This window comes from Tasmannia lanceolata, unplaced genomic scaffold, assembly GCF_043159265.1.
Source record: "Tasmannia lanceolata isolate RefF3 unplaced genomic scaffold, GAP_Taslan_0.1 ptg000609l, whole genome shotgun sequence".
Lineage (NCBI taxonomy): Eukaryota > Viridiplantae > Streptophyta > Magnoliopsida > Canellales > Winteraceae > Tasmannia > Tasmannia lanceolata.
Window position 1 is genome coordinate 12,055 of NW_027519281.1, and position 10,446 is coordinate 22,500.

Below are 10,446 nucleotides of genomic sequence, written 5' to 3' on the forward strand. Positions count from 1 at the left end.
TAGTAATTAATCGTTGTTGTTTCAAGGTCAATCTATTCACTCGTCTAGATAATATTTTTCCTTGTTCACTAATAAATCGACTAATTAAACTCATATTTCTATAATCAATTCGATCCCCCGATCCAATTGGGGGCAAACGCCTACGAAAAGATCGCTTGGATTTACGAAAGGGTCGCTTGGATTTATCCATGATTTATTCCTTATCTCTAAAATCTTATTTCTTCATTCATTTCGGTTTCGGATCCGACCGAAATAGTAATAGTACTTGATTTGTTTATATTTTATATATCTATCTATATGTAATTTTGTCCTGTTCCTTGGAAGGGTGGAACAGACATTCTATTCTGTTCGATCTATTTCTTTATCTCCCCATGAATCGTATGCTTGTAACAATAAGGACAGAATTTTCTCAAGTCCAATCGACTAGGCGTATTGTGTCGATTCTTTTGAGTAATAATCTGGAAATGCCCCGCGATTCCTTATTTAAATCATTTCGGACACAACTGGTACATTCCAAAATAACTCTTATTCTGACATCTTTACCCTTGGCCATGAACCTCCTTTGGATTTTGGATTCCCTCCACTCTTCTATTTTCGATCTGAATCGAAGAATACGAAAAGAAGGAAAAATAAATAGAAGTTGCTAACTGATAACTCGAAATCCAATTATGAAAGATTTCGCTGCAATCAATAGAGTAATAATAAGTAATACAATTATTTCTAACTATCCATTATTTCTAATCCCAGTCAGTATTTCATTTACTATCTTGTATGCTCTTGAACAGCCTGTCCTAGACCCACATTTCTATTTCTGTTCTCCCTCTATTAATTCTATGCTGAGCCCGAGTTTCGCTGAGGTTTAATCCACTTTTCTTTCTCTTTCCTTCCTAAACAACTTAAAAAAAAAATTCAAAAGGGTGGATTAGTCACAGAGAATTTGTTGTATCTCTAATCTTCTTCACCCCTTCCCATGTCAATAACTAGAATGAAAAAAAGGGGAATGTCAACGCATCTGGGAATAAACGATTGATCTCTATCAATAGACCTGCTAAAGACCCGAACCATAGCGTAGTTAGCACAGGTGCCACGGAGAGATATGTTTTTATATCTCGCATTGAAAATCCTCCTTCTTTATTGGAATACATATATGATCAGATGTATCTGTAGCTAAAGATCACTTGTATTTGTACACGAAATCCCTAATCCCGAACTAAAATGAAAATGAATATGTACAATAATCCGGTGGATTAGATCTACTTGTCCCTAAAACAGAAAAAGATGACCCTTTCTTACTGAGCATTACCGATAAATATTCATTTTTTTATACGTTAGGTTTCATATGTATATAATTCTTTGATTATATGAAATCAAAAAGAAGAAATGGCAAGAGAAATTGTCTCTAGATATTAGGAAATAACGATGTGGAAAACAAGACAAGGATTCCCTACAATGAAACTGTACAACAATTGAAAGGGATGTAGCGCAGCTTGGTAGCGCGTTTGTTTTGGGTACAAAATGTCACGGGTTCAAATCCTGTCATCCCTACCTATTACTTCTCCTATGGGCAGTAACGAGGGATCAGTTGAGATCGATTCAAATTGGACTGGACTGGACATAATTTTGCATTTTATGATACTACATGCATGCAAGGTGTATTGGGGGTACAAAAAGAATCCCTTTCTTTACAGTTGTATCTCCTGTCATAAGAAAGCGCTCTTAGTTCAGTTCGGTAGAACGTGGGTCTCCAAAACCCGATGTCGTAGGTTCAAATCCTACAGAGCGTGATTCTGTTTTTGTAATGTTGAATCACAATAAAATAACTTTACTAACTTGAACTGCAACCTGAATTTGACCTCCTGCAGCTTAAGAAGGAGGTCAATCAAAAAAGAGATGTTACTCAATCAAAGGTCCAACTGATCTCCGCGTCTGTATTGTAAATATGCAGTTACGAATAATCCGGCCAAAGTAATAGGAATTAGACCTAAGACGATTCCAAATAGAAAAACTTCAATCATTTCAATTTGTTGGAAAGGGTAAAAATAGAGGTAATATCTATCCCTAAATATTACTCCGAATCACCCATGAATCTCAATGATCAAGAATTGGTAATTAACGCGGGAAGGAACTATCGAATACCTGAAATCTCACAGAACTATTTATTTTGATGAATTATTCATTCAATTAATTTCAAATAAGTCGTATCTTGCTCAGACCAATCAATAGAGCTGGGGTTATAGTTGAAGCAGCTAGTAGAAAACCGAAATAACTAGTTATAGTGGGCATGAAGGAGCTAAATGAGATACGTTCTTTTTTTTTTACATATGTTTATAAAGCACTTACCTAAGTTTCAATTTTTGCGAGATGTGATGATCAGAAAAAATACCAATTGACAGAATCAGTTCCAATTGAAAGTTCTTGATTCATCAGTCATTATAGACGGCACTGACAAAGATAGAGTAGCAGAGGTAGAAAAAAAAAAAAAGATTGATTTATCATCTGTGACATCTACCAATGTCGGGATTTCAAATCAACAGATTCATTGAGCAACTCGTGAGTAAAGTAATAGTCAGAAGAACTGTGTCGTGTAACTTCATTCAAAAATGAAATTATCTTTGAATAACTATAGAATAAAAGAATTGGATTTCAAAAGAATTTCCATTTTGACCATTTATTTCTTTTCTTTTTCAATTTATCAATTCCTATTATCCTTTTAGGTTCCACAGTCTGTCTTTCCATATCATGGAGTTCCATCCTTGTAGCTAGGTCAAGAAGGAACCTTTGGATCTAATCCAGTAATGGTTGCATCACGAATATTGATTGTTCAAACTATTTATTGTTTCTTCTCTTTCTTTCATCGAATACTATCTACTACTGTAGAACCAACCAATTACTTGAAATGAAAGGATTAGAAAAAAAGAAAAATATCTTTTCTACAACCATGAGAGGGGATTTCTATATTTTGCATCTAATTGAATTGTGTGGAATATGATAATCTCGTTCATTAATTATTAGAACTAGAACCCGTTGACTCAAACTTTACTAAGAACTTCAGTTTCTAGTCCAAAGCCAATACTTGAAACCCTATACTACAGAAATTTGATCAATTTTTGATTGAATGACACGCGGTTCCGCATAGACAAGTAACAAGAAAGGAAAAGGGGAATTATGTACCATTTCTTTTCGATACTGATTGAAACTGCGTTGCTGTGTCAGAGGAAGGATAGCTATACTGATTCGGTATACTCTAAATACACCTTCGGTACAATATTGACGATCTCACAAAGATGAAATATCAGTAGTTTTCCATTTACTGATCCCATCTTTCAAGGAATCGATCCCCCTTTGACTGTACAAGAATATGTGGAGCTCAGCATGTCTGGAAGCACGGGAGAACGTTCTTTTGCTGATATTATCACCAGTATTCGATACTGGGTTATTCATAGTATTACTATACCTTCCCTATTCATTGCGGGTTGGTTATTCGTCAGCACGGGTTTAGCTTATGATGTGTTTGGAAGCCCTCGGCCAAACGAGTATTTCACAGAGAGCCGACAGGGGATTCCATTAATAACTGGCCGTTTTGACCCTTTGGAACAACTCGATGAATTTAGTAGATCCTTTTAGGAGGCCTCAATGACCATAGATCGAACCTATCCAATTTTTACAGTGCGCTGGTTGGCCGTTCACGGACTGGCTGTACCTACCGTTTCTTTTTTGGGGTCAATATCAGCAATGCAGTTCATCCAACGATAAACCTAATCTGAATTATAGAGCTACGACACAATCAAACCCGAACGAACAAAATGTTGAATTGAATCGTACCAGCCTCTACTGGGGGTTATTACTCATTTTTGTACTTGCTGTTTTATTTTCCAATTATTTCTTCAATTGAGAGAAAGAAAGAGAATAGTAGGAATTCTCTTATCCCATTCGGAAGGATATCATCCTCATAATTATCCATGACTGTTTATGTCTCTAGCATGACCACTTGATGAAATGTGGAGGGAAGCGGGGTAAATGGCCGATACTACTGGAAGGATTCCTCTTTGGCTGATAGGTACTGTAACTGGTATTCCTGTGATTGGTTCAATAGGTATTTTCTTTTACGGTTCATACTCCGGATTGGGCTCATCCCTATAGTGATCGGATGAGAACCGGATTGTGGACATGAAAAAGTAAGAACTCAACAGGACCTTACCCCTCGAATCAGACAAAACAAAGAGGGGTAAGGTCCTGTTGAGTTCTTACTCTTCCAGCGAGACTTTGATCCATTTCATAACATAAAGGTTGGAAATTCATTCAGTCAACATAAGAAGAATATTTGATTCGTAGAAATGACAAAACGGATCCTTTGCTTCGATCCGATGTTTAAAACCACCCCATTCCTTTGTTTCTAATGATGTTTTTGAAGAATTTAATCCCTTGATTGTCATAGTATCTGTTCCTCTATAGTATGGACGGACTCTTCCGAAGCAAGAAGAAAGAAGGAATCAATCGATTTTATGGATGACACAATATGGATTTCTACAGATGAGACATTCTTCAAATCAATTCCAATTAGTATGGAAATGAACCTTACTCCATAAATAAAATTTCAAGCAAAAGACACTTAATTTAATGCCCGAGTGTGGTGAAAAAAAAAAAGTGAAAATCTTGGATTTTTGCACATATCCAAATCCTTATTGATTATCTCATCACAGCGAAAATTTGCTTTTTTTTTTTTTATAAGTTCATTGAAGAAGTTCTATTTGCTCAATGAGTGATTCCCCCCGCCCCCCCCTTTTTTTTTGTTTGTCCACTACTGCTTATGAATCTAAAGAAAGAGGTTATAATAGTCCTGGAAAAGAAAATCGTAATCTTTAACGAACAGGATCAAGAATCATTATTATTTCCACACAGGAAAAGGGTGAAAAATTCCTTTTCTTGTGTGGAAGATTAGTAAGACGAGCAATCCCTCCTAGAATCATTTGTTACTTTCATTTATTCCTTGCCATTTATTTTCTTCCTTGCCTATTATCTAATAGAATTCGATTCTATTAGGTACAATAGAATCAAAAACTATTGATGCATTACATGGCATTTATAATCTGGGATTAAGAGGCCTGGCATAGTCACACCACTCCAATTTTTTTTTTGAAAAAAAAAAAAATGTCAAGTAGCCTTCTTCAGAATATACATATTATTACTAGGAACGGGGCACAAACAATTCCTGACATCTCGCCGAAAAACAGTATAAAGAAAAAAGCTTTTCATTATTTTTTTGATCATACATAATTGCATCGATCAACAATAGTTCGTCTCTTTTTACCAATTTGATGGATCCATGTATCTAGAAATTCATTTCGGACAATTGAACCTTCTCAAACTGTTTCTTTTTAAGAACCAAAAAGATTTGTGCCAGAATAACAGATACCAAAAAGAACAACAACCCTTGGACACGTAATGGATCTTGAAGTACTATTTCTGCATCTCCCTGACCAAATCCACCCACATTAGGATTACTCGTTAATGGTTGATCAAGCTTGATAGATTCACCCTCTGAAACAAGAAGTTCCGGTCCTGGAGGTATAATATCAATTACTTGGTGTCCATCCGATGCATCAGCTATGGTTATTTCATACCCCCCTTTTTCTTTACGTACTATTCTGCTTACTATACCCGCTCCTGTAGCATTATAGACTGTATTGTTACTCTTACCCCCATCGGGATAAATCTGGCCCCTTCCCCTGTTCCCACCTACGTATATAGGATATTTTAAGAAGTTAACGTCTTTCTTAGTAGCAGGGTCCGGAGAAAGAATGGGAAAGACGATTTCACTATATTTCTGACCAGGAACAGGACCTATCACAAGAATATTTTTTTTAGTGGGGCGATAACTCTGAAAAGACAGAGTGCCTATCTTTTCTTTCATCTCGGGAGAAATACGATCGGGGGGAGCTAATTCGAATCCATCGGGTAAAATAAGAACAGCCCCCACATTCAAAGACCCCTTTTTACCATTAGCAAGAACTTGTTTCAGTTGCATATCATAAGGGATTCTAACAACTGCTTCAAATACAGTATCAGGAAGCACAGCTTGTGGAACCTCAATATCCACGGGTTTATTAGCTAAATGGCAATTGGCACATACAATACGCCCAGTTGCTTCTCGTGGATTTTCATAACCCTGCTGCGCAAAAATAGGATATGCATTTGAAATAGATGTCCTAGTTATTACATATATCATGATCGATACGGAAATGAATCGAGTCATTTGTTCCTTTACCCAAGAAAAGGTATTTCTATTTTGCATGGTCCAATCATTGATCCCGGAAATTTCTACAATAAATTAGGTAGGTAGCTAATATAGTTAGTATAGTATAGTTCCCTATCCACGATTCTGATATTGTACTGGAATAATTGTACTGGAATATAGGAGGAATCGAATTCCCTGGACGGGTAAAAGTATAAAGAGTGGGATTATTTGATTGATATCAGCGGATCAAATGAGTTCTTCATTCATTCATTGAATGATAAATGACTACAAGTGAAGGAGATACACGATTTAAATAATGGAAGATCCAATATTTCAAAATTGTATCTAGAATGACTGGAAAGGTAGAAACAAGACCAGATATAATTTGATCGTTATGGGAAAATCCAAAATCTTTGTAGATCGAGCCAATCATTAGTTCCCAACCATAAGGCGAGTGGAATCCGATACATAAATCAGTTAATAAAAGAATAGAAAAAGCTTTTATTGTGTCACTTAAGTTATAGAGGAATTCCTGAACCCAAGAATTCAAAATGAGAAGTTCTTCATTACCCAGAATAGAATAACCGCTTAGAATAGCGAAACAGATTATATTTGCCGAGAAATCCAAAATGATATGGATATGATCTTCATTGTGCATTTTGATCAATTGTATCGTTTCTTTGTGGATTCCTATACGAAACTTTTGTATCTGTGTCTCCTGGTAGTCCTTTATCATTTCGTCCAACAGGAATAGTTCTTCTAATTCTATGAATCTTTCTAGAACGTTATTTTCTTGAATATCATTCAAAAAAGTTTCGGATTGCCTGGTATTCCACCAATGAGTAACCCAAGGTTCCAGACTTTTATTAAATGAGAGAGAGATCCACCAGGGCAAAAAGACTATAGATGCAAGATATGGGAGGGGAGTCAATGCTTTTTTCTTTTTTGGCACTTTTTTTTTTTCATTGTTTAGTCCTTGGATCTGGAAAGAATATAGAAATAGAATCAAATAAAAATGAAATGAAAAAATAAGGGCCCATTTCAAATGAAAGAAATAATCAAATATTGTTTCCAGATATCCCATGGTCAAATCGAACCAATTGCATCTTCATTTGTTCCTTTCGATGAATGCAACCACTTGAAGTAATGAATATTATTCGGATTTTGAGACAAAAAAACTCCCCCTCGATCAATCAATTATTTCGAAATGTTTGGCTGGCTACCCACAGCCCAGGAATAATTGAAGGGATATTTTTGAAGAATATTGATGATGAAATCCGAAAGGAGTGGCAAAAGGAGAGAGAAATTGGATGGTTATGAAAGATCCAATCGTTTGGCCATCAAGGAGCAAAAGAGAGGATAAGATAAAAAGAAAGATCGATTGACAAATGACAAAAGGGAGATAATTTATGAGAGATGATCCATCTGTATCTAACGTATCAATTCAAAATATTGGGCCTAAAAAGATGAATTCTGTACTGTATTCCGAAATGTTCTGATATGTGTGATGAATACATACTTATTGGACTTCTTACTAATATGAAAGAATTGAGTTGAGTTCCATATGCATAAAAATAGTTTTGGTGGACAAAACTTGCTTCTTATTATGGTTGTTCCATATATGCCTGCTTGCTTGCTTTATTCTATAGGCCACAGTACAGCGGCATTACCAACAGAACGGGTGAAATAGAATCTAACATGATTTGCTCGAATGAACGTTCCGAAGAAACTTCGCTTATATTAAAAGTAAAAGGGGATTCCTGAGCTCCTTCCCTCATACTGAGAAAGAAAACATTCATTCTTCATCACAGTTTATTTCAAAATACTTCAATTGGTACACGCAAGAAATAGGCCGATTCGGCAGCTTTTTGTTCAATTTCTCGTGGAGTCAAATTCTCATCAGTTCGAGTCAAGGGGATAGCTCCCTGGCCTCTAATTTCCATATAAAGGACACGACGGGAATAAAGGCCCTCTTTAACTTCCATTCTGATCGACTGGATATCTCTCATAAGAAATCGAAGGAAGATTCGACGATTTATTCCAGGAAATCCCCAACGAAAAATACACACGACCCCTTCTTTTCTATCGAATCGATCATAACCACTACCCACATTCCACGAAATTGTGCACCACAAATAGGAACTAATGAACAGACCCGCGATCCCATAAAAAGACATCACGATCCCTTGTGGAAAAAAAATTATTTGCTGAGACGGGAATAAGGATATCAAATTCCTACCAAGATAACTGGAAGTTCCAACCAATAAGAATCCTAGCGAACCTAAAAAAAGGATAAAGGCCCAGCAGAAATTACTTGTTTTTCGAGACCCCGTTATAAGTTCTATCCATATACGTTCTGATCGCCAGTTCATACTAGATCCAGTTGCATTCTATTGGAATTGAGAGAATAAGCCAAATGAATTTGACTTTACCTTTTTGGCTCCCGAAGTAACTCTCATCAACTAGCACTATTATGATGTGAACCCTTAGCAGTAATTCATCGAATTGGTTAGATATAAAATAATAACATCCCCTTCATATGATCCCATTATGTATATCTACATAACATATAGATACATTTACTTTCTATTTCAGATATAGATATCCGCCGATCTATTTTAAAACAGCTATACCCGCATATACATGCATTTATCCATAGATCATGTATCTGCATGCATAACATAACAGCCTTTTCCTTTTTATTTGTTATTTGTATTATTTTTGTGTTCGAGGGGAGCCACATATCGTACCATATTCCACTAAATAGGTATCTGTATTATGATCCAAGTCCAAGTGTTGAAATAAATTGATGAGATTTAGTCCCATCGGATCTAAACAATCTTGTTTTTTTGAACATGAAGAGATAAAGACGCCATTGCAATTGCCGGAAATACTAGGCCCACTAAAGGCACAAAAATAGAGGGTAAGTTGAGATCTGTCATAGAATAGGTGCCTCGATTTAATATTTGTACCTGTTATAAAAGATATCTCCTGTTATAAAAGATATCTTATGATAAGTCTATCTATTATAAGTATTATAAGTATATAATAAGTTCAAGGAATGTAGAACTAAATAAATGTACCTATTCATCTTTCTACACGAAATATACGTATGATAATCCGCTTTATTATTCTTGTTCTCCCGTCCTTATCTTTTTATTTTAATAAGGAGAATAAGGGGTTTATTATGAGTTCCCCAAAAATTCGTTAGAATCTGATCCAACAGGAATTCATAGTCAAGTCAAAAATGGAGGTTCTCGGGAGATATAGAAATATACAACACTTCGATTCGATTTATTTTATTCTATTATAGGTTTTCATTACTTGAATTTTGATTCAAAGGAAAGAAACCATGTAGCTGAAATAATTCACTCAGAACACCCTTTAAAGGATTACGTGGTACGATTGAATCGAATAAGCCCTTATGGAATGAATACTCAGCCGCTTGTGAACCGTCGGGTACTGTCTTATTCAATGTTTGTTCAATTACTCTTTTACCCGCAAATGCAATGTAGGCATTGGGCTCGGCAATAATGATATCTCCCAACATACCAAAACTGGCTGTCACTCCACCGGTTGTAGGAGATGTAAGGATTGATACATAGAATAACTTTTTATTTGATTGATAATTATATGAAGCGGAAGATATTTTCGCCATTTGCATCAAGCTCAAACTTCCTTCTTGCATGCGTGCTCCTCCAGAAGCACACACCATAATAATAGGTAGAGATCCATTAGTAGCATACTCGATCAAACGGGTTATTTTCTCGCCTACTACGGATCCCATACTACCCCCCATGAACTGAAAATCCATAACCCCAATTGCTATGGGAATACCATTTAGTTGACCTATGCCTGTTTGAACAGCCTCGGTTAAACCTGTCTTTCTTTGATAAGAATCGATACGATCTCTATAAGGTTCCTCCTCCGAGTGAAATTCAATGGGGTCGATAGAGACCATGTCTTCATCCATAGGATCCCAAGTGCCCGGATCAATCGAAAGTTCGATTCTATCTGAACTACTCATTTTCAAATGATATCCACATTGTTCACAAATATTCATTTTTGACCTAAAAAATTTCTTATAATTTAATCCATAACAATTTTCGCATTGAACCCATAAATGTCTGTATTTTTTATTTATATCGAAATCATTAGATCTTCCTCTTATATTGAAATCGCTGCCATTACCACTAGTTCTTATACTTGAA

At 35.9% G+C, this 10,446-nt stretch overlaps 2 non-coding genes across 2 annotated transcripts; both read left to right on the top strand.

Moving 5' to 3' along the window:
- The first annotated feature begins 1,471 nt into the window (after window positions 1-1,471).
- TRNAP-UGG (transfer RNA proline (anticodon UGG)) lies at window positions 1,472-1,545 on the top strand. Its single transcript has one exon. It is a non-coding gene; the product is annotated as a tRNA-Pro (tRNA).
- Window positions 1,546-1,710: 165 nt separating this feature from the next.
- TRNAW-CCA (transfer RNA tryptophan (anticodon CCA)) lies at window positions 1,711-1,784 on the top strand. Its single transcript has one exon. It is a non-coding gene; the product is annotated as a tRNA-Trp (tRNA).
- The last annotated feature ends 8,662 nt before the right edge of the window (window positions 1,785-10,446 follow it).